Source organism: Schistocerca americana, chromosome 4, assembly GCF_021461395.2.
Source record: "Schistocerca americana isolate TAMUIC-IGC-003095 chromosome 4, iqSchAmer2.1, whole genome shotgun sequence".
Lineage (NCBI taxonomy): Eukaryota > Metazoa > Arthropoda > Insecta > Orthoptera > Acrididae > Schistocerca > Schistocerca americana.
Genome location: NC_060122.1, coordinates 341,700,511 through 341,725,905, shown reverse-complemented (window position 1 = coordinate 341,725,905; position 25,395 = coordinate 341,700,511). Strand labels below are relative to the sequence as shown.

The window sequence follows — 25,395 nt, the reverse complement described above, 5'->3', positions numbered from 1 at the left end:
TACCATATTATTAATATTAATGAAGAATGTAAATCACATTGAAATGTTGATCACTGACATATTGTCACAAGAGCTAGCATACCTAGTACTGAGCTGACGAGAAACGGCGGCAGCAAACAGTTATTTTAGTGTCAAATTAATAACAAATGTCTATGGAGACCTATACTAAGTGATACTATCTAGAAATATACAAATGATTGAATAGGAAATTTGTGAATAGTGTTGCTCTTTATAAAGAATTGTGTGGTAAACTACATTCATGTAGAAGTTGGACCAAAATACGTTGGTTGGAAGATAACGAATTTCATTGTTATTCTTTTTCTATTGCCAAAAAATGGCTCTGAGCACTATGGGAGTTAACATCTGAGATCATCAATCCCCTAGAACGTAGAGCTACTTAAACCTAACCAAGCTAAGGACATTACACACATCCACGCCAGAGGCAGGTTTCGAACCTGACTGAAGCGCCTAGAACCGCTCGGCCACACCGGTCGGCTTCTATTGCCACCTAACAGTAGATTTCCTTTACCACCTACACTGACGAGCGAAAACATTATGACTACTTGTTTATTTGCTTACTTTTCCTGCTTCGGAACGAAATACGTTACCGATTCTGCGTATGAGAGATCCGACAGTTTGTTAGTAGGTTTGCGCAAGTATGTGGTATTAGATGTCTAAGCACTGGTCATGTAATTTGCGTAAATAATGGACCACTGATTTTCGTACGCGGTGATGGTGCCGATAGTGACCCAGGTGGGTTCTATGGGATTTACATTAAGCGAATTTAGTCACCGAGACATCAACTTGAGTTCACTATAATTCTCGTCAAACCACTGTGACGTGGTTCTGCCTCCGAGACACTGAGAATTATACTGCTGAAAGATGAGATCGCCTTCGGGGAAGAAAAAAATGGCTCTGAGCACAATGGGACTCAACATCTTGGGTCATCATTCCCCTAGAACTTAGAACTACTTAAACCTAAATAACCTAAAGACATCACACACATCCATGCCCGAAGCAGGATTCGAACCTGCGACCGTAGCAGTCACGCGGTTCCGGACTGAATTGCCTAGAACCGCACGGTCACCGCGGCCGGCTTCGGGGAAGACATCAACCGTGAAGGATGCAGGTGGCTCGCTGCTGTCGGCCTACCACAGGCCCCATGCAATCACAGGGAAATATCTCCCATTGCATAGTACTGCTCCCCCCAGCGTGCGTCCGTGGGCACTGCACGATTCGCGCCGTAGATCACCTCTATGAAGGCGGTTGTGTCAAAGACCAACGACCTAGTTTGGCGAACACCTGAAGAGCCGACAGGTTATCACTGATCGACAGTTGAATCCCGATGGTCGTTTGTCCACTAAAATCGTACTTGACGATGTCGTTGGGTCATGATGTGAAAACCTCAGGGTGATCTACTGTGGAAGTCCATGTTCAGCAATGTACGATGAACGGTGTGCTGCGAAACACTTGTACGTACACAAGCATAGTGCTTTTTTGACAGAAATGCGACAGACTAAAATCTGTCCTACTCTACAGATCAAAGAACCCTCCGAACCCCACGTTTTGTGATGAGACGTGGACGTCTAACCATTTAGCAGCTAGTGGGAATATCATTGCCCTTCTACCTCTTTCCGTAGATGCTAAAGACAGTAGCACGCAAACATTCGACCAGCGTTGCCGTTTTCGAGATACTCGTTCACAATCTCTGCGTAATAATAATTTGCCTGTCGTCAGAGTGACTTATCTCAATGGATTTCCCCATTTGCAGTCCATGCCTTCGCAAGGATCAGCCGCCGTTCGTGTCTACTCCGTTTATTAAACTTATGTTACCGCGTCTCTTGTTCGCAACGCTACCAGGTGGCATTCAGCGTCGCGGTGGGCAGTGGCCATAACGTTTTGGCTTATCAATAGAGAGTACTGTGTAATAGGTGCTGCACCCTGTCAGATTAAACGTTATCGATACGGACGATGTATATAACTGATGATACAGCATTTCACGTGGAAGCAAATTTATACTTGTTATCTATTCTTGCGATAAAGTGTCAGTATACATGTAAGACTAACCTAATAGAGCCTCTAACTTTCTGCAACCAACTACGTAAGCTAGATAGTGGTGCATTTAAGATAATAGAAAAATATTTATTTGGACAAAGCACAGATTTTCCATATACAGGATAGACATTTATTTTCGTAGCATTCAATACCTCCTCAATCTGCAGCTAATTAATACACCATTTCGGAGTCAATTTTAGATGGTGGTTGTAGCATCAAAATATGTGCGCTGAGGGCAAACAACTACGTGCGATCTAGCGCACGATCATAAAACTTTGGGGTATACGTTTCTGTGTTGCGTAACATCTCACTGTGTGTGTAGACCGTTAATCAACTGACCCCTTATAAAGCACTTTCTAACGCTTGAAACGATGAATAACAACGAAGAACAGATTAGATAAAGAGACTATCGAGGAAGAAAAAATACGTACCGCCATATCATTGACCAACTGTATATAAATGATACCTACATGAAGTCGTATTACAGCTGTCCATTATGATTTCTTTGATAGTGTGCTTGCTCCTGATTTCAGCCAGCCAGTGCTACGGTAAGAGTCTCAGTAACAAAGAATTCTGTGTAACGAAGATGTTGGACTTCATAAATGTCGCAGGATAGCTGTGTTTCAACATCTTCTTAATAAAGTAAAATTTTAAATAATATTTTTGAGTCGCAACTTGCATAAGTTACACTGAGGTGATAAAAGTCATGGGATACTTCCCAATATCGTGTCAGACCACCTTATCCCGGCTTACTGCAGCAGCCAGACGTGGCATGGACTACATATGGTACTGGAAGTCAGCTGCGCAAATACTACGCCATGCTGCCTCCATAGCCTCCATAATTGCTGAAGTGCCTCCGGTGCATGGTTTTGTGTGCCTTCTGGCCTTCCGATTGCGTCCCGTAAAAGTTCGATGGGATTGATGTCATGGAATCATGGAGTGGAGTCTTGGTGGTCAAACTATTCGCTCGAATTGTTCAGAATTCTCTGCGTATCAATCGCGAACAATTGTGGCCCAGTGACAAGGCGAATTGCCGTCCATAATAATTCCATTACTGTGTGGGAACCTGAAATCCATGCATGGCGGCAAATAGTGTCCAAGCAGCCGAATATCCAGAGGACCCAGTCCATTCCATGCAAACAGACCCCCCACCATTCAGGAACCACGCCAGCTTGTGTAGTGCCTTGTCGACAACCTAGGTGCAAGGCTTCGTGGGGGCTGCACCATAATCGAATACCACCATCAGCTCTTACCAAATTAAATTGGGACACATCCGACGAGGCCACCACGGTATTGCAGTATTTTAGTGTCCAACCTATATGGTCACGAACCCAGGAGAGGCGCTACAGGCGATGTCGTACTGTTAGCAATGACACTCGCTTCGGTCGTCTGCTGCCATAGCCCATTATCGTCAAATTTCGCCACACTGTCACAATGGAAACGTTCGCCGTACGTCAGACATTAATTTCTTGGGTTATTTCACGCAGCGTCGCTTGTCTGTCACTATTGACAACTATACGCAAACGCCGCTGCTCTCGGCCTTTAAGTGAAATCTGTCGGATACTGCGTCGTCCGTGATCAGAGATAATGATTGAAAGTTGGTATTCTTAGCACAGTCTTGGCACCGAGGATCACGGGGTATTGAATTCCCCAACGATTTCCTAAAAGAAATGTCCCATCCATCTAGCTCCAAATAACATTCCTCGCTCAAACTCTGATAATTCCCTTCGTGCTTTTTTAAACAGGTCGGAAACCATTTCACATGAATCCTTTCAGAACAAAAGACAGCTCCGCCAATGCACCGTCCTTTTATACCTTATGTACGCGATACTACCACAATCTTTATATATGTGTATCGCTATCCCATGATTTTTGGGACCTTAGTGTAATGTTCGTGTGTAAAGTGGCACGGACAATGAAAAAATACGTAATCTATTTGTCCATTCCAGAATGCATTGTATCTAAGGCGTTTTTTTCACGGAATTTCCAGACACTGTAGTATTTTTCCCAATTTCGCGAAATTTGAAACGAAACTTTATATAAAGTTGTTCTAGTTTGACTATAGTTCTGTCCTCGAGACGTATAGTACCACTCTCGTTACGTCAGGATTTATTCATGTCATACTTACATTTTTATATACGAAACGCAATTATTCTTAACATAAGTCTTTTGGATCTGGAGTCAACAAAAACATTGCGTTCTGAGCATCCTCGTAAGAAAACTTGTTTCAGAGAGCTACGTATCTCGTGAATCCCAGAGTAATCTATAAAGAGTTATGTTTTCTTCGGAAGAAACTTTAATTTATACTGTAACCAACGATTTTGAGCACAGGTAGTTCCTCCGGTTCAATTTTTATCTACTCTGCATTGCACACTTCTAGAGAAAATATGCTCCATCAGAGTATAACGCACCATCTTCACTTTAGCGCCTTTCATCATTGGTATTTTTTAATTTAGTTGAAAAAGTAACAACCATCGTTACTAACAACCACATGGCTTAAAACAGTTTCCCACTACTTGGGGTCCGCAGCTCGTGGTCGTGCGGTAGCGTTCTCGCTTCCCGCGCCCGGTTTCCCGGGTTCGATTCCCGGCGGGGTCAGGGATTTTCTCTGCCTCGTGATGACTGGGTGTTGTGTGATGTCCTTAGGTTAGTTAGGTTCAAGTAGTTCTAAGTTCTAGGGGACTGATGACCACAGATGTTAAGTCCCATAGTGCTCAGAGCCATTTCTTGAACCACTACTTGGTACAAGTTTACCACACTGGTCGATCCTCATACCTTTGGCATCTACTCCACAATGTTTGTGGAGACATTTCGTTTGATTTTGGTTTAATAGCCACACACACCGTCTTTGAACGAGTTTATTGTTACAGATCATATCAACTGTTGCTGCTTTTGCCCTCTACGTGTCGATGCCACACTGCACACAAAGAGCTGCGTGTCTTTCATAGTGCCTAATTTGTTCTTTTCTGAGGTTTCGTCTCAGCACTCAGAAAATTTCTACCATTCATGCAGTATAAGCTATCAACGTGTTTACGTATTTCCACAATTCGTTATACATATGTCCGATACAGAATATGTCTTGCTTCCTTTCGGTTACAGTAATTTTGTTGAATACAATTTAGAAGCTGCTAGACTTTCATTCCTTTTGCTTATAAATCTCTGTAGATAAATCTTTAATAAGCTTAACTTTTCTAAGCTGGTTATCGAACGTACTCCGCATGAGCAGTGATATTCATATTGTATCGCATGTTATCGTTTCATCCCTTTTGTCTGATAGGTGGAATGGGAGAAGAATTTTTCCTCTTATTTCTCTCTGGGTGCTGTTAGTCTAAGATTATCTTCAAGGTACGAGTATAAGCCAGAAGAGTAGTTAAGACATTTGCTACAAATGAGGTACAGGACATCTTTATCCGTGAAAAATTTTAATAAATTACGCTATGCGATCAAAAGTACCCGGACACCTGTCTGGAAATGACTTACAAGTTCGTGGGGCCCTCCATCGGTAATGCTGGTATTCAGTATGGTGTTGGTCCACCCGTAGCCTTGATGACAGCTTCCACTCTCGCAGGCATACCTTCAATCAGGTGGTGGAACGTTTCTTGGTGAAAGGCAGCCCATTCTTCAAGGAATCCTACGCTGAGGAGAGGTACCGTTGTCCGACGGTGAGACATGTCACGAAGTCGACGTTCCAAAACGTCGCGAAGGTGTTCTATAGGATTCAGATCAGGACTATGTGAAGGCCAGAGCATTACAGGGATGTTATTGTCGTGCAACCACTCCACCACAGACCGTGCATTGTAAACAGGTACTCGATCGTGTTGAAAGATGCAATCGCAATCCCCAAATTGCTCTTCAACAGTGGGAAGCAAAAACTTGCTTAAAACATCTATGTAGGCCTGTGCTGTGATAGTGCCACGCAAAACAGCAACGGGTGAAACACCCCTCCATGGAAAACTCTATCACATCATAACACCAGTGCCTTCGAAATTTACTGTTGACACTACATACGCTGGCACATAACGTTCACCGGGCATTCGCTATACCCATACCCTGCCATCGGATCGCCACATTGTGTCATTGCGTACCGTGATTCGTCACTCCACACAACGTTTCTCCACTGTTCAAACCTCCAGTGTTTACGATCGTTACACCAAGCGAGGCGTCGTTTGGAATTTACCAGCGTGATGTGTGGCTTATGAGCAGCTGCTTGACCGTGAAATCCAAGTTTTCTCATCTCCCGCCCTTACTGATACCTTACGACTTATCTTAGAAGAAAGATTAAGGAAAGGCAAACCTATGTTTCTAGCATTTGTAGACTTAGAGAAAGCTTTTGACAATGTTGACTGTAATACTCTCTTTCAAATTCTGAAGGTGGCAGGAGTAAAATACAGGGAGCGAAAGGCTATTTACAATTTGTACAGAAACCAGATGGCAGGTAAAAGAGTCGAGGGTCATGAAAGGGAAGCAGTGGTTGAGAAGGGAGTCAGACAGGGTTGTAGCCTCTCCCCGATGTTATTCAATCTGTATATTTAGCAAGCAGTAAAGGAAACAAAAGAAAAATTTGGAGTAGGTATAAAACTCCATGGAGAAGAAATGAAAACATGAGGTTCGCCGATGACATTGTAACTCTCTCAGAGACAACAAAGGACTTGGAAGAGCAGTTGAACGGAATGGACAGTGTCTTGAAAGAAGGATATAAGATGAACATCAACAGAGGCAAAACGAGGATAATGGAATGTAGTCGAATTAAGTCGGGTGATGTTGAGGGAATTAGATTAAGAAATGAGACACTTAAAGTAGTAAAGGAATTTTGCTATTTGGGGAGCAAAATAACTGATGATGGTCGAAGTTGAGAGGACATAAAAGGTAGACTGGCAATGGCAAGGAAAGCGTTTCTGAAGAAGAGAAATTTGTTAACATCGAGTATAGATTTAAGTGTCAGGAAGTCGTTTCTGAAAGTATTTGTATGCAGTGTAGCCATGTATGGAAGTGAAACATGGACGATAAATAGTTTGGACAAGAAGAGAATAGAAGCTTTCGAAATGTGGTGCTACAGAAGAATGCTCCAGATTAGATGGGTAGATCACATAACTAATGAGGAGGTATTGAATAGAATTGGGGAAAAGAGGTGTTTCTGGCACAACTTGACAAGAAGAAGGGACCGGTTGGTAGGACATGTTCTGAGGCATCAGGGGATCACAAATTTTGCATTGGAGGGCAGCGTGGAGGGTAAAAATCGAAGAGGGAGACCAAGAGATGAATACACAAAGCAGATTCAGAAGGATGTAGGTTGCAGTAAGTACTGGGAGATGAAGAAGCTTGCACGGGATAGAGTAGCATGGAGAGCTGCATCAAACCAGTCTCAGGACTAAAGACCATAACAACAACAACAGCCTAACTGTCACAGTACTTGCAGTGGATCCTGATTCCAGTTTCGAATTCCTGTGTGTTGGTCTGAATAGATGTCTGCCTGTTACACATTACGACCCTCTTCAACTATCGGCGGTTAAACTCAGCAGCCGAGGTCGGCCTATACGCTTTTGTACAGTACGTTTCCCTTCACGTTTCCACTTCACTGTCATATCGGAAACAGTTGACCAAGGTATGTTTAGGAGTTGTGGAATTCTCGCGTACGGACGTATGGCCGGCCGGTGTGGCAAAGCGGTTCTAGGCGCTTCAGTCAGGAACTGCGCGACCGCTACGATAGCAGGTTCGAATCCTGCCTTGGACATGGATGTGTGTGATGTCCTTAGATTGTTAGGTTTAAGTAGTTCTAAGCTCTAGGGGACTGATGACCCCAGATGTTAAGTCCCATAGTGCTCAGAGCCATTTGAAGCATTTTGAACGGACGTATGACACAAGTGACACCCAGTCACCTGACCACGTTCGAAGTCTTTGAGTTCCACGGAGCGCGCCATTCTACTCTCTCACGATGTGAAATGACCACTGAGGTCGTTGAAATGGAGTACCTGGCAGTAGGTGGCAGCTCAATGTACCTATATATATATATATATATATATATATATATATATATATATATATATATATTACCTAGTACTGGGGGTAAAAGTATTATGTTAGCAGTCTCCATAGAACATATTCAAGAAGTGCGTTCAATAAGTGAAACACATTTTTGTGGGCCTATTTCGATTCCAAAAATGTGGAATTTGTAGTGAGAGATCATAGAGTAATCCCAATTTAGCCCCAGAAAGTTTCATGAAGTGCCGATTGGCTGCGACAGTATATGTAGCCCTGAAAACAGCGTTGTAACGGATGTGAATACCAACCAGGGAGATGTCATTGAATTTATTTTCACGGAAAACCAGAGCATTACTGATATTCACAGGTGCTTGCGGAATGTCTACCGAATCATGGCTGTGAACAAAAGCACGTTGAGTTGTTAGGCGAGGCGTCTGTCGTCGGAACGCGTGGACACTCTCTTTCGAGATGCTCGACGGATGAAAATCAAACACACGCTGAACCACCGGACGTATTTGTTGGTGGTGCTGCCACACTCGACCACCAGTTGGGGTACTCCTAGCTGTATACTCGTTTGGCTACTTGCCGCCTAACAGAAATCCATGAAGAGCAACGAAGGATCATCTCTGCTGAATCTCTTGCGCGTTACGAGGCTGCTAGTGACAATATTTTGTCGAACATCGTCAAAGGCGATGAAATATGGGTTCATCACGTCGAGCCAGAAACCAGACGGCAATCAATGGTGATGTGCCACACCACCTCAGTTCCGATGAAATTGCTCAAAGCCGGTATAGCCGTAGCGACGGTCTTTTGGGACTCTGAAGGGTCTATTCTGTTTGAGGTTCTGCTGCATGGTGCAACTATCAACTCTGAATTGTACTGTGCCACCCTCAGAAAATTAAAGACAGGAATTCAGCGTGTTCGTTGGCACAAAAATATAAACGAACTCCTCCTTTCCCACGACAACCCAAAGCCTCACACAAGTCTGTGCACCCGAGAGCATCTCTAAAAAATTCATTGCGCTTTTCTTTCTCTTCCACCCTACAGCTTCGATACCGCAGTTTCCGTCTTCAATATGTTTTTTCTGACTCACGTAGATGATGGGGAATTTACTGGTTCAGTAGGACGTTGTCTTCGACGTCGACCAGTGCGGGCATACAGGCCCTCTTAATAAGACGGCATAAGGATGTCGCGTTAAACGGAGATTATGTTGAAAAATAGTGTTTTGTAGCAAAACCAGAATAAAACGGACCTGGTTTCAGAAGAAAGAAATGTGGCATTAGTTATTGGACGCTCCTCGTAAAATGTTCTAGTACACCTGCACTGAAACGTAACCTGTCATTCGCTGTTTCTTCAGTTTATCCTATTTGACAATTCTACAATTCGTAACCACACATTGATACTTACTGCTATCTGCATGACATGGCTATCTCTGGTGGCGTCACAGTAATACTGTGGTCGATGCCTACTGCATTCTTACGTTTGGCAAGATCATAAATTTAAACTTCTCTCATTTAGCAGCTAATGGTCATTCCTACCATCAGCACAGTGTTTTGCCAGTATTTACCTACAAATGATTACGATTTTATCGTATAAAGCTACTTTATAGTTAACTTATTTATCCGAAAAACTGCCGAGTTTCGAGCTTATACATTCTGGTAACTGTAGAAACGACTAGATTGTAACTGATTAAAGGTACTGTTATGTTTATGCTTTCACTACTATTTTCGATTGCTATTCTTAGTATCAGGTGGTATTTGCACTACAGTTAAAACCATCCGATGCGGACTGAATGTTGTTATCAGAAATCACTGCCGTAGCAGCACTATATTTAATAATAATATTATTTGCACCCTTACGACGATTGATTACATACTTACATCAGTGACATCTTATTATGTGGTATCATATGGTCTACGTTTGTCAGCACTCCAGTATTAGACCTTGTTATACAGTATTGCGTAAGGAATAGTTTCTAACTTCTACGTAGTCTGTCAGTAAGAAATACATACGACCGAAAATGCAGCAGATAGTTTTACTGTTTCACTTGGAATGCCTGCTTCTGTTTCAAGCCAGTTGAATCGAATCTGCATTACCTGAATGAACGAAAGATTTTTGGAAAGAAAAATTTTTTTACAGCTTATAACATGCAAGGGTCAATTTAAGAGAATTGTATTTTCAACTGCTAAGAAAGACATCCGGAAAGAAATTTCGTCGCAAGAGAACTGAATACTTCATTTAACTTCAAATAATGCCAAAAAAGAACTATGTAAAACAATTTTCTGTTCAATTTCCTGTTTTATTTTGATTTGCCGTACAGCCGCTAACTGAACTTCTTGAGCCACGACATACCAAACACATTTTATTTTTAAGTGGAGTCAGCATTTTGAAAAATATTACAGTAAAAAATAAGGGGCAAGCACGTAGAAGATAGGAAATGATCGAGATTTCATTCATAACTCATAACGGACGTTGAAAACTTAGTAAATTAGTAAAATTATCGGACATACAGATTACTTACCAATACAAATACTACACTTTGGAACTGTGTTTCTCCTAGTACGTTGACGGGAATTTCTACAGTACCATTATTTAAAATAATGTGAAATAAGTGAACCAGCTTGAATTCCATCTAGGTGGTAGAATTAAGGATTTTGTAAACACATTTTACTTCATTAAGGTTATTGGTTAGTTGATCCTGCAACGCAGTTTTGCACGGTTGACTCTGATTTCATTTCACGATAAGAGCATGACATCTACAAGTTGAAAAGCGTTTAAGTGTGTCACTGGTGCAATCTCTCAACCAAAAACACAAGATATGACTCACAATATCGTATGCACATTTAGCTACTTGCCTAGCAACTTGTTTCGCACATCCGTAAATTGTTACTACCGGTAAATTGTCATCAATTTTTAAGCGCCGACGCGTTATGCTCAACGGCTACTACGAGTCTGTTTGATTACACAAAGTTTTGAACCTTCAGCCTTATCTGTCAACCTTACAATATTACTTCTCATTCTTACTCAGAGCAGTGAAATTATTCTCCACGCCTCATTCCTTCTGTTATGCTGTCATATATTTCTGTTATTTCATAGTCACTACTATATCTGTTAGACTGTTATTATTACGGCTATCAATTACTAACCAGGTGCTATGTAAATCTTAACTTCACATTGACCATTATCATGCTTGACGATCTAAATGTGTAAATGAGCAAACAAGAAACATACATATTGCGAAATGCATTGGGCTCGCGAAGCAAGTTCGTACTTTTGTCTGATATGTTGGATCTAGTGGTGCAGGGAGTTCCCATGAACCTACTGTCTATAGGATGCCACCATGAGAACACACTACTAACTCTCTACTTGGGAAACTCACGATAATTAAAGAAGTTGCCGGAACAGCGAACATATAGTGCTGGTTTCACACAAGGAACAGTTTTACTCTTCTAAATGAAAGTCAGGGGTTCAGCAACAAGGATTTATTGACGAAAACACAAGAAAATAAACAAATCCACGAGCGACATAGCTTGGAATAAAAGGTAAACGGAATTTGCAAAGAAGGAATCATACTGAATTAGTAACGAAAACCATTGAACACATATTTTAGCTAGAATATGTGGAGGAATGTTTGGAACGAACAGGGTTGAGGAAATAATTGCAGTCATCTTGCTCATGGGACAACGATACGAGTTCCAGGACTTCAACTATTAAGATGTGAGACTACTCGATTCACGCAATACGAGAAGAAAAACCCAAAGATCTTAACTGGAAGCATAGGCTCTGTGGTCCATGTTAATCAATATTAAGGTTTCACTAACTCCCACATTGCATAACCTGGACTCTAGCCATTCCAACCCTCGTTACTAAGTTTGACGTTACACACTGTCCTTACCATAGATGACTTGATGAATATAGCCGCCAAAGACCTGGTGCCGCAGCAAGGCGCTTCCTCACTTCGCTCACAATTAGTAGATGCAGGTTGGTTGTTACCGGAATGTGCTTCCATCGGCGATCATTGATGATGTTGAAGGCCATTTCACCGCACAGTGCACGATGGAAGACTTCAGCTGCGAAGTGAAACAAGATACTGATCACCGCGGAAACTGGAATCAGAATCAGAAAATAAGACCATGACAACAAATCTAAAAACCGAACGATTGCTGCTGAGATCGGAATATGAACACAGAATGACTGCTGCCGTCTACGAAATATGGAATAGGAACCTGACCTCAGAGCAGTGATCCCTTTCAGCCTCACTAGCAATCGTGAGGCAGACGAGAGACGAAGCTCTCAGTCAAAAGGATGGACAATAATAATAACTCCCACCAGCATAATCAGCACAGACGAGCCAGTCGAACGTGCTCCCAACCGAAGCAAATATGCCGCCAAATCTCAACCCTCCAAACTCCAGTGCAGGTATCGTTTGCCATCGCTGCACGAAAGCAAGTTAGAAACCAAAGGTGTCTTGTTAAGTGCTGTATGCTTTCACGAATCTCTGGAGAAGATCTTTTCCGATGTGTAATCCTCAGCCCCGGCATTCCTTAGGATCATGATTTTTATCGATCAGAGTCTTCTGATGTTTAAGTGTTGTTGGGCTTGACTAGCACTTCATCTTCCAACTCTGTCGAGCGCTGTTGGAAAGTGGAGGCACTCAGCCCTTGTGAGGCCAATTGAGAAGCTACTTGATTCAGAAGTAGCAGCTCCGGTCACGAAAGCTAACATTGGCCGAGGAATTGGTGTGTGTTCCCTCCGTATCCACAGCGAGTGACGCCTATCGCCTGAACATGGGACTTCCGAGGCCGGTTTACATGGAGTTCAGTTTAGTTCAGAGTATTCTTTTTCCCCTTCAGCCAGCGGACTGGTGCCGAAGACTCAGCCGTATCACTTTTAGGGTTTTTTCTTTTTGTGTTTTCCCTGTTCCAGTAATACTGTCGTAAATTCCTTTCTCTCTACCCTAGCACAGCACATAAAACTTTTGAAGAAAGCCAGCCTGCTGCTCAATGAACTATAAGCACTTGTGTTATGCCAAATGTTGTGAGAATGGAAGGTGATAAAGTCATCGGAGTAACTCAGTACATATGAGCCCAGCAATCACTGATTATCCATTTTTCAATTAATTTTATACCAAAATAAGAAGAAACTCATGCAAACTCCGAGAGTAGAGTAGCGAACTATCGAGTGGTGAAGTAGAAACCACGCACACTATGCGTAATAGCCACATCTTGGTCTATATGAAAGGGCAGTATTGCATACACTATTAATTTTCACTTGAATTTGAACTTGAAAAATATGGCAAATACATTACATAGCTGAAAGTACTGGAACCAAATAAGTACTAAACTATGACATATGACTTAATACAGGTAAACAACCAATTTGGGAAATTAAATAACAAAATCCATTGTGGATGCGACGTTCACTGGTTACCAAGAAATGGGTATTATATATTGACCTCTATACAAGCTCAGGCAAATAGCTTAAAAACAAATACAAAAGGAATAGTGCAAGGAGGATAAGACAAGGCATTCTGTGGCATTAAGAGTGTATTTAGGATCACAGATAGAAAATAAATTATACAAGGACTGTTCCGCAAAATTCAGGACAGCTGGAAATCGTATGAAAACTCAAGAGGAACCTGCATGACAAGAATATCAGTGAATGCTTTTATTGTTTCAGGTGCACCTGGCAGGCTGCGTAGCTCAAGAATTTATGGAGGTTCAGAAGCTGCAGAGGGCGAGTTCCCTTTTGTGGTAAAGTATTACAAAATATTCCATAATACATGTTCTAGCCTCATTTCATTTTACCTTCAGTGCTGAAAAATGTTGATACACGTGTATTTTAAAACTCAGCATATTACTACTATCATTAGATGTATAAGCTACCATATATCAGTAACAATTACGAAATTATGTCACTAACGCACAAATTTACTTGTGAAACTTTTTGTACTTTCTGGATGCCTTTTATAGGACAGTAAAAGATAATTATTTAGCCACGTGTTGTCTTTACTAAAATATCCTTGTAATGAGCATTTCTATTTCTTGTATACCTTCCCAGGTGCAGCACATAGTAGCAGATCAGTACCAGTACAAAGATAACCTGCATTGTTGTCAGATATCCACCAATGTCAAGATGAATGTCACCCCTCACTATCCCCACCCACCCTCCCTACTCATTGCCATCTTCCTGTCCCTCTCCTCACTACCCACTTCTCTAGGGTAGTTGTGTGACTTCAAAATGGCAGGAAAATTCTACTAGTTGTTGATAGGTGAACAGCCTGCAAGTTTGTCACATTTATCAGACCTAGTCCACGTGACATTCGTAACAGATTAGGTAGTGCCCAAGCTCAGTGGCAAGATTTCCTGGATACGGTTATTTAAAAGCACAATTACATGAGCAGTTATCCTGATTCTGTGTATTACTACAATAGGGGCGACGTTTTCACTGGGTAATAACCATTTGTCGTGACAATTATGAAGTTTTTGTTATATGATACACATTTGCACTGTGGTTCAGTTTAGGAATTACAGTGTAGGGATGTGGTTGGGCAGGAAATGAACAATTTCAAACCCTTATTTCTTGATACACATGTGTAAAACATTTACACTGTGGTTCACTTTAGCAGTTACACTGCAGTGAATGAAGGGTATATTTACAAAAGCGTTTCATACTCAAAAAAGTTGGTTGTATCTATATTTCGGGGATGGCGGCGAGGAATCACAAGGCCATACACATGTACGACATCTGGAGAGCTGTACACCTCGCCTGTCGATTTATAGGAACAGAATGAACAACAGTGGAGACGCTGTATCCTCATCCACACGCCACAGCCTCTACAGAACGAAAACAAAAAAATTATCCAAGTTTCACGTCCCTTGCACTGCAACTGCCACCACTACAACAGATGCGATGTAGTTTTCCCAGTGTCTGACATCTCACGTAAATATATATCATTGGAATGTCATACCAACACATTAATTTAAATAACAGTGTACCATCTCACTATAAATGATCACCCTATTACGACTGCACAGAGTTCTCAAGTTGTATTACATCACTCTGATAGTAACACGCTTTCGGTTTAATGTTTTTCCAAAATGTTCGTGTGATGTCACTATAATTTATTAGTGGTTCCGTAATAATGTAGGACATGCCTATGTATAAAGTGTGCCAACCCTAAAAGCAATAGTTGTAAACCACTCCATTGTTGTTTTACAATTGTGAATCTGTATCTATTCCTCCATTATTGTTTGAGCTAAGAAAGCGATAAGTCGTAATGTCATATGTCCAGCTGAGGAGCGATAATGTGAAACAAAATGCGAGATAGGTGAGGAAAAATTGACGATCTGTGCAAGAAAATGATTAGATTCCAAGCTAGTAGCACAACTCCACAATGAGGCCATTGCGTATGTTATAATTAGCAATCAGATAAGCGGTTGGCTGGGATCTGATGGAAATGTAGTGTCTAATAATTCTAATGAGTCATTACTATGGGTAAACGCTTACATGTGACAACATGATGATATAATAAAAGTTTATTTTGTTATTGTATAATTAAAAAAGTGGTGAAGCTCATAGGATGTATTTTATTTTATCATTGTTTAAGTAAGTAAACTGTGATTTTGCTCTTACATGTTTACTTTGGTAACATAAAGACAGCTGTTCTTTGCATGTGTACAAGTACGCCACACAACCACTTGTGTTATAAAAAGCGACGCGCCAACTTGAGGTATAATGATTTTCCAATAACACCGCTCTAAATGTTGTTACCTCTACCATACACTGTGTGTTAATATGCACAACCCGTTTATGAGCAAGATGTTTCTGGTTTGTTATCCCCTCATCGTATCATACATACCCATTTTCTTACATAGTCATGCTGAACAATGTGTTCTAGTACGACAGGATGGGTATAACTACATTTTTAAGCATGTACCACGCTAACTCCAACACGACTGCCACCGTCCCCACAAGCAGACACCGGACTCTCGAGCAGACGGTGGTTGTTCTCTACGAGGTCGAAGCCTGCTACATGCTCTCTGAGGTGCTGCGCCAGACCACAGGCCATATGCCGGCCCCATAAAGGCCCTATACCAGCCGGCGCCCTACAGCTCTGTGGACGCCCAAGTGGGGAATGACGGCAGCAGCTATGGACTGACATCAGATGGATGTTGGCACAGATGCGACAGCTTAAACTGGTGCCAGCCAACACCGCAACTTTTGTGTGTACTCAGGATGGGCACGAGCTTACCTTCAGATGAGTGCACAGACAGAGCAGATATTTCATTTATTTCCACAAAATGTCAACAGCACAATCACAGGGCACACATAGAAATATTTAGTGTAATACGCTCTTTTTTTACTTCAGGTGCACAAGCCTATTAAAATTGCTACACCAAGAAGAAATGCTGATGATAAACGGGTATTCATTGGACAAATATACTAGAACTGACATGTGATTACATTTTCACGCAGTTTGGGTGCATAGATCCTGAGAAATCAGTACCGAGAACAACCACCTCTGGCCGTAATAACGGCCTTGATACGCCTGGGCATTGAGTCAAACAGGGCTTGGATGGCGTGTACAGGTACAGCAGCCCATGCAGCTTCAACACGATACCACAGTTCATCAAGAGTAGTGACTGGCATATTGCGACGAGTCAGTTGCTCGGCCACCATTGACCAGACGTTTTCAATTGATGAGAGATCTGGAGAATGTGCCGGCTAGGGCAGCAGTCGAACATTTTCTGTATCCAGAAAGGCCCGTACAGGACCTGCAACATGCGGTCGTATATTATCCTGCTGAAATGTGGAGTTTCGCAGGGATCGAATGAAGGGTAGAGCCACGGGTCGTAATACATCTGAAATGTAAAGTCCACTGTTCAAAGTGCCGTCAATGCGAACAGGAGGTGACCGAGACGTTTAACCAATGGCACCCCATAATATCGCGCCGGGTGATGCTCCAGTATGGCGATGACGAATACACGCTCCCAATGTACGTCCACTGCGATGTCGCCAAACACGGATGCGACCATCATGATGCTGTAAAAAGAACCTGGATTCATCCGAAAAAATGACGTTATGCCATTCGTGCACCCAGGTTCGTAGTTGAGTACACCATCGCAGGCGCTCCTGTCTGTGATGCAGCGTCAAGGGAAACCGCAGCCATGGTCTCCGAGCTCATAGTCGATGCTGCTGCAAACGTCGTCGAACTGCTCGTGCAGATGGTTGTTGTCTTGCAAACATCCCCATCTGTTGACTCAGTGATCGAGACGTGGTTGCACGATCCGTTACAGCCATGTGATTAAGTTGCCTGTCATCTCGACTGCTAGTGATACGAGGCCGTTGGGTTCCAGCACGGCGTTCCGTATTACCATCCTGAACCCAACGGTTCCATATTCTGCTAACAGTCATTGGATCTCGACCAACAAGAGCAGCAATGTCGCGATACGATAAACCGCAATCGCGACAGGCTACAAACCGACCTTTATCAAAATCGGAAACGTGATGGTAAGCATTTCTCCTCCTTACACGAGACATCACAACAACGTTTCAAGAGGCAACGCCGGCCAACTGCTGTGTGTATATGTTGGAAAATTTCCTCATGTCAGCACGTTGTAAGGGTCGCCACATGCGCCAACCTTCTGTGAATGCTCTAAAAAGCTAATCATTTGCGTATCGAAGCATCTTCTTATTGTCGGTTAAATTTCGCGTCTGTAGCACGTCCTCTTCGTGGTGTACCAATTTTAATGGCCAGTAGTGTACTTTTACCTGCGTCCAGGTTCCATCACCAATTATAGATCCTCTCCATTTTTCCACACACTCATGTGTCACTTATATTATAGTCTTGTAGGTACAGTACATCGTTGCACAGTAAAGCCATGGATAATGTACAATACTAGTATACATGCACGGTTTTGGTGACTGTGCTTCCATACAGGAATTACTGACAGACTGTAAAAATGCTCCGATTACAAAATACATGCTGTCTGGAGGTCTGAGTCACAGATCCATGTTCAGACCATGTAAGACATTTAAAAAAAAAACAGTATAATACCTTTTCCTCATTGTAATCGAAGTAAGCCACATCTGATTTATTACAATTATTCAAAGAGCATTGCAGTCTCTCACAGTTTCCTTGCTTATAAAAGCTGTTCATGAGCTACTTTAATTTCTGTTTGCTGTCCATGACTATTTATTTCCAGCAACAGGACCTACATACAGGAAACTCTCTCCACTGCTCTATCCAACCTGCCCACACAGTACTGGCTGATTTGTACAAGTGCACCCACCTTCCATACTCCTACTTGACAGGATTGAGCGAACAAGTTAGCCACCCTACAATAACTCGTTTAAACTTGGCTGCATGTGTATAAACCTACCAGTTTATCTAGCCGTCAGTGCAGTGCTGCTGTTCACATTTTATTTGACCAATTGCAGATCAAAATCTGTCGATGTTGGAAAAGTACTTGATGAAGAATTTGCAGTCGTAACTGAACTAGCGCCTTTACAACAACATAGCAGTATTCAGTGCAGTTACATAATGTGGAAACATTTGAGTGTCCGTCATACAATGAAAGTCAACTCACCACAGAATACAGCCCAAGTGAGGTGTTTCCTAACATAGACTGTGTAATACTCATAACGAACCCATGTTATGGATATACATATAGTTTACAGTTATATTTGACACTTTAGCAAACGAGTAAGCCTTAAATTCAGTTATGAAACTGTTTTTAAAAACAGCACCTATGGGTTCAAATGAGCGTATTTGTGTTCAAATCAGCGAATTCGAGTCTAAATCAATCAATTTTATGGTAAAATCAGAGTTCTTTGTTACAGAATCGGCAAATTTTGTTAAATCAACAAATTTGTGTAAAACATCAGTCAGTTTTATATAAAAAAACAGTGAATTTCGGGTTGAAATCAGCGAATTTTATGACACAATCGTTGATATCTGTAGACGTAGTTTGGTTTTAGGCAGCCAAGTGACAATTTTTCTTACTAACGGAATTGAAAGAGATCACGAGAAAGTAAAACGTGTATAATGTTTATTAGCTAACGATGAGGCAAGATTTTTTATAACAATCAGTAAACATAGAGCTTCTTATACACTCTACAAATCCAAGATGTATATAACACATGGAAAGTATATTTGAGGACCTGTGCAAGATGTGTGTGGGAAGGAGGGATTAGACTGCCCTCATAGGGATTAGTAAATTATATTGACAAAGTGTATAGCAAATTTCTTGGAAAATCATGAAAGTGAACCATTTTGGAACCACAAATAATTTGTAACGGCAGCACTCAAGCTTTTAGGAGAATCAGTAAAGTGGTGCAACTGGCCGTCTTGGTAACATTTAGCCCTTGGGGGTGGAAGTGGCTTATTTTGTTGACTACATACATATCAGACTTCAAGGAAAATTATGAATCCCTTAATAAATCATGACAACAGTTTCCATGCTTCTTGGAAATTCATTAATATGAGAACATTTAACCACAAAGTGACACATTATAACCTGAGAACTCCACATAGTCAGAACGGACAGATCTGTTATAGTGACATGGTACGCTGTTGACAGATGACAAATTTCTGTAAAGTCAGCTCTCAGTGTAACATTCCCACAACGTATACCGAGTGATTTTAATGAAAGTGCAGCTACTCACAGAGATCCAGTGTTGGCTGTAATTATCGAATGCTGAACTTGGTAGATATTCTAATGCTTTAATGTGGAATCAGATTACACTGGAAAAAAATTATCTACATTTTTGGTCACCAGCTGCAAATCTTGCGCTGTGAATGCAAGACAAATGTATATAAATGTTTGGATAAGTAATGGATTAGGAATGGGACAATTGGCAGCAAAGGACAAACAAGTGAGAAAGGCATAACATTGATTTTATTATTAACCGCCACTAGTACAGTTTGTTCAATATTAGCACCAGAGACGTCGACAGTATGTCACATCCGTATTAATACATGATCAACAGATGCTTGCAGCAGTTCCAGTGGAATCTGAGCAACGTGTTTCTGACACTGACCTTCAAATCAGGTAGACACCGAACGTGTCGCCGATAAAAGCGTTTTTTTTTTATATCCTCAGAGAAAAAGGAACATAGATTCTGATCACATGATCTTGCAGCTGATGCATACGGAAAAATTTTGAGTATAACACTTTCATGGAAGGTTACATTAAGCAGATCTATCACTGGGAAACCAGCATCGATGTAGCCCCATCTTTGCTCTTCCAAAGTAGGAATCACGTGCTGCACAATGGGCTCTCAATAATGTGCAGATGTTGGATACACTTGAAGGGCCCTCTGGGTGTGTTCTCTTCAAAGAAGAACAAGAGACATGTGCTTCATGGTCAGGTACAGCAACAGCAACCTGGTCAATAACCTCCACTGGGATGGGACACCTTCCTCTTCCAGGTGCCACACGAAACTCACGTAATAAAGACCTTGTAAATGTCCGCTTACTTTCCAACCACGTCCTCATAGTGAAATTGGTATGAACCACAATGTAAATGTGTATCATGTAACGAATCCTTGATAATTGTCCTGAAAATTGCTCGCTAAACAGCTTGAAGAATTTCCATCTATTGGATAATGTATAGAATCATTATAATTACCAGCATAAGTGAGCTTATAAATCATGTAATCCGTTACATCTTGCCTTTCATCTTGGACATAATCTGACTACCTTCGGAGGTCAGTTGGACTATGTCCAGATAAAACTGGCAACACTGCACAGTCTCCCCACATTCCCAACCAATACGCTAGCACCCTTCGATTTTTTCGGATTTTGAAGTCACACAACTAACTTAGAGAATCAGGGAGAATTGAGGGGGGAGAGGGGGGGAGGGGGGGACGGTTATGTGGAAAGGGTGATGGGAAAGGGCAAAGAGCTGCCTGCCTCTTAAAGCGACATTTTTAGTTTCCATTATCAGAAGTTCACATTTTTCAATATCTTACATATTTTTTAGTGGAACAGCGCAGCGTTGTTGTTGGCATCGCGTTTCAGTAGTTTTTTGAACACTTAAATTGGTACCAGAGATTTAGTTTTACTGGAAAATTAAAATACGAAAATTACCTGAATGTTACTGGTTCATGATGTATTGTGTGAACGTATAAACTGTCGATTGTGTTGAATTGTCTATCTCTGCACTATCTTTCCAGTTTATATATAGTGGAATGATCGCAGTGTAATTCAACAAGAAGTGTTCTGTGATACGCTTTCAACTACTGTTAAGGTGACTAGCGAGTGTGCCTGTGGAGACGCACGATATGGTGGCTGATCTTTATTCGTTTCCAATACTGAAGTAGAGTAGTTAAAAATGGCTGCTAAACACTAATGTGACTTGACTTCAGAAGAACGGGATGATTGCTAGAAGTCGGTCAAGGGGAAGAGTAATGTAGAATCTGGAGAAATGTGGGAATTCACGAGGCAATAGACACACACACTACTACCAAACTTGGACGATAAATTAGAGTCAGGTAAACCAATTTTCATAGCATTTGTTGATTTAGAGAAAACGTTTGGCAGTACTAACTCGAATACAGTTTCTGGACATCTCAAGTTATCTTCAATTTGTATAGAAACTAGATTGCATTTGTACGAGTCGATGGACGTGAAAGGGAGGCAGAGTCGAGAGGAATGTGAGATGGGATTGAAACCTATCCTTAGTGTTATTTAGACTGTGCTTGGAAAATAAGTTTAAAGGAGACAAAAGAGAACTTTGGAAAAGGAACTCTGGTTAGGATATGAAAGGTCTGCCGATGACATTATTATTAGAGACAAGAAATATTTGTAAAATCATCCATGCAGAAACGATAGTGTCACGAAAATATTTGAACACCAGCGAAAGTCAACCATATCCGATGATGCTGGGAGAAATCGATTAGGGAATTAAACATTATAAGTACTAGATGAGTTTAGTTATTTGAACAGCAGTATAACTGACGACAGCAGAAGTCAAGATGATATGCATACTGACAAAAGTAAGAAAAGAATCTCTGAAAAAGAGAAATTTAATTTGGAAAAGAATTTGAAGAAATTCCTGAAAGTATTTGAAAAAAAATGTATGGAAGCTACTGTGGACAAAAATCAGTACAATTGGCAAGAGAAAATAAGCTTTTAAAATATGGTATTACAGACGAAAACTGATTTGGTGGTAAGATACAGTAATTAAGTGTAACATACTAGTCGAATTGAGGAAAACATGGCTTTATGGCACAACTTAGCTAAAAGAAGGCCTAATGAGAATGAAATCAAACAATAGTTAATTTAGTAATGAAGGGAAGTGTGTGACGTAAAAGCAGCTGATGACTTCAGTAAGGATATCGAAGTAGGTGTAGATTTCAGTAAGCATACGAAAATGCACAGTATAGACAAGTACAGATAGAGTCAATCAAGTGTCCAGGCTCCTATAACAACAACAGTAATTCATGGAACAGAAAAACGTCAAGTGAAAGAAAATGAATGTAACTCAACATTTCCCTACCAACCAGAATTATGCTGCACAAATAAGCACGGGATCAAAGATAATGAAAAGCTGCCCCCTGACTTCAAGATGCTACTTTGGCTTTGCACTTCAGTTGTGACCATAGTCGTGGCTTCCAGGGCAATAATACTCTACGATCATTTCAATCCCTCTCTAAACTTTACGATGTAATGCCACAGATACACAATATTATCCTCGAGAGCCTTGCAGTACTGTATATTGCGCTGAAACACGTCATCTTATCCTCCCTAGTCAGCTAACATACTCGGCTTTGTTGAAACACATTTAAATGAAGAGCTTTCTCCATTCACTACACACGTTTCGATTTCTTGATATCTCCTTTCTCGCTTAAATATTAGATATATTTCTTAGTGCTTCACTTTCGCTCAGGCTGAATGAAATTGTCAGCTGCCGTAACAGCCAGGTAGACTACAGTGTGGTCGGATCAGAGTCTGTGCTGGTAATTTCTTCAGTACTACTTAATGTTATTTTCAGGTGGTTATATAACAACTAGGATGAATTTGTATTGCACAAGTATAATTGGAGTACCTTATTGAATGACATTCGATGATTTCCTTATTCCAGAACGAAATTTTACTGTGCACCGGATGGTACGCTGATATGAAACTTCCTGGCACATTAAAACTGTTTGCCGCACCGAGACTCCAACCAGGGACCTTTCCCTTCCGCGGGCAACTGCTCTACCACCTGACCAACCCAAGTACGACTCAAACCCATCCTCACAGCTTTACTTCTGCCAGTGCCTCGTCTCCTACCTCCGAAACTTCACAGAAGCTCTCGTGCGAAACTTGCAGAACTAGCACTCCTGGAAGAAAGGGTATAGCGGAGACATTGCTTTGCCACAGAAGAGCTTCTGTGAAGTTTGGAAGGTCGAGGACGAGGTACTGGCAGAAGTATAACTGTGAGGGTGGGTCGTGGTCCATGCTTGGGGATCTCAGATGGTAGAGCACTTGCCTGCGAAAGGCAAAGGTCCTGATATTCGAGTCTTGGTCTGGCACATAGTTTTAATCTGCCAGAAAGTTTCAATTTCCTTATCGTTAGAAACTAACTCACCCTTTAGTAGTTTCTTCTAAAACATGTTAACACTGTTTCAAACCATGTAGATCTAGGCAAAATCTTTCAGTCCCAGCTAAGCTCCACTTATATGATCACAAAGGATTTTTCTGAAGATTGTAGCCTTAGTAGCAGTGTTATAAATACCTAATGAAATGATTTTCTCACCCCGCTGTGACCTAAGAAAACAGAAAAGCCGAATGAATGAAAGAATTTCTTTTGAATAAACTAGGTAACATAAAGTGTGACGACTCATAATATTCTCGAAACTCTAACAACGAACTTCTTTTAAAATTTGTTTTCAGGTCTACTACTACTATTACGACTATTTTCATTGCGCTGGAACCATCCTCAACGAAAACTGGGTGATCACAGCTGGTAACTGTGTAAGTGGGTAAGGTTTACACATTTCAGAAATCATTTTCCTTCTAAATAAGTTACAGATTTATCTTATTTTAACAGTATTTCATACAGGTGGGAGTAAAATACAACAGCGGAGTAACTCTTGATTTGAATGGTAATGTATTTCCGTTCTCTGTTAAAATTAGCAATTGAGGTGTGCTTCAATGTACAATGGGCCCTTTGACACGATGGTCCCAAGTTGGAGTTGACTGCCTCCATCCAACTACAAACAACTACCAGCTGTTGGGAAAAGTAAATCTACGTATCATCTTGTACCCTCATTTTGACTACAATTCCCTAATGTGCAGTCAAATGAAAATGAGACCAATCAAAATAAAATAAGTAAATTGTTTATTATTTCAAAGTAGTAACTACAGCTGTTAACATATTTATCTTATTGTCTGACAAGGGAGTCAATGTCTTCACGGATAAATGTTTACGTTTGCCTATGGATCCATGATTGTACCTAGGAGTGCCTTTTTCGTATGATGCAAATTGATGGTCATGCATGTCTTTCCTCAGGTCTCCAAAAGTATGTAAATTGCTTGGATAGCAATTGTGACTGTGTGGAAGATTTTCAGTGTTACTTGTACAGAATACTCGGAACACATTCGCAACACATTGTCAAACTCACATATTGCCAAGTCTGTTTAGACTATGCTAGCGAAGTTTCGCTGGTTAGTCCTTACACTTCCTCCATAAAGTCCCAATGTCTCTACCTACCATTTCCATATTGCTGGAACCCTGAAGAAAGACATCTGTGCGTCATCATTTTGCATCGAGCAAATTGGTGCACGTATGGCTATAATCATGATTCCGTAAAAGATGGAAATAATTTTCAATCAAGGCACTGACCGTCTTGTATGACAGATGGATAAATGTTTTAGCAGTTATGGCGATTACTTTTGAGGAATAACCAGTTAATTTACTTTTTTCTGTTGTGTACAGCTTTGAGCACAATGGTAAGAAGAAGTGGGCTGCAGAGTGGTGGGCAACTGCCGCAGTGCCGGCCGCGGTGGTCTAGCGGTTCTAGGCGCTCAGTCCGGAACCGCGCGGCTGCTACGGTCGCAGGTTCGAATCCTGCCTCAGGCATGAACGTGTGTGCTGTCCTTAGCTTAGTTAGGTTTACGTAGTTCTAAGTTCTAGGGGACTGATGACCTCAGATGTTAAGTCCCATAGTGCTTAGAGCCATTTGAACCATATCTTGTACTTTTCCAAGTGAATGAAGACTCATTACAGAAAACGCAGCACCAAACAGAGTCCAGCTATCAAAATTTCAACTCGGATATGCCTCGCTTTAGTAAGCACAAATGATGGTCTACATAACAGCGACCTGAAGCGAAGTGGCTCCCCCTGCGTGTGGGCTGAGAGGCTGTCG

General features: G+C 41.4%; 1 protein-coding gene across 1 annotated transcript in view; it reads left to right on the top strand.

Annotated features, from left to right (window-relative positions):
- The first annotated feature begins 2,557 nt into the window (after positions 1–2,557).
- LOC124613219 (trypsin-like) overlaps positions 2,558–25,395 on the top strand; it is an 81,762-nt gene continuing 58,924 nt past the window's right edge. The window contains exons 1-3 of the mRNA XM_047141892.1: positions 2,558–2,603; positions 13,714–13,787; positions 23,921–24,009. The gene's annotated coding sequence lies outside the window, so the exon portion shown is untranslated. The remainder of the gene's footprint in view (positions 2,604–13,713; positions 13,788–23,920; positions 24,010–25,395) is intronic.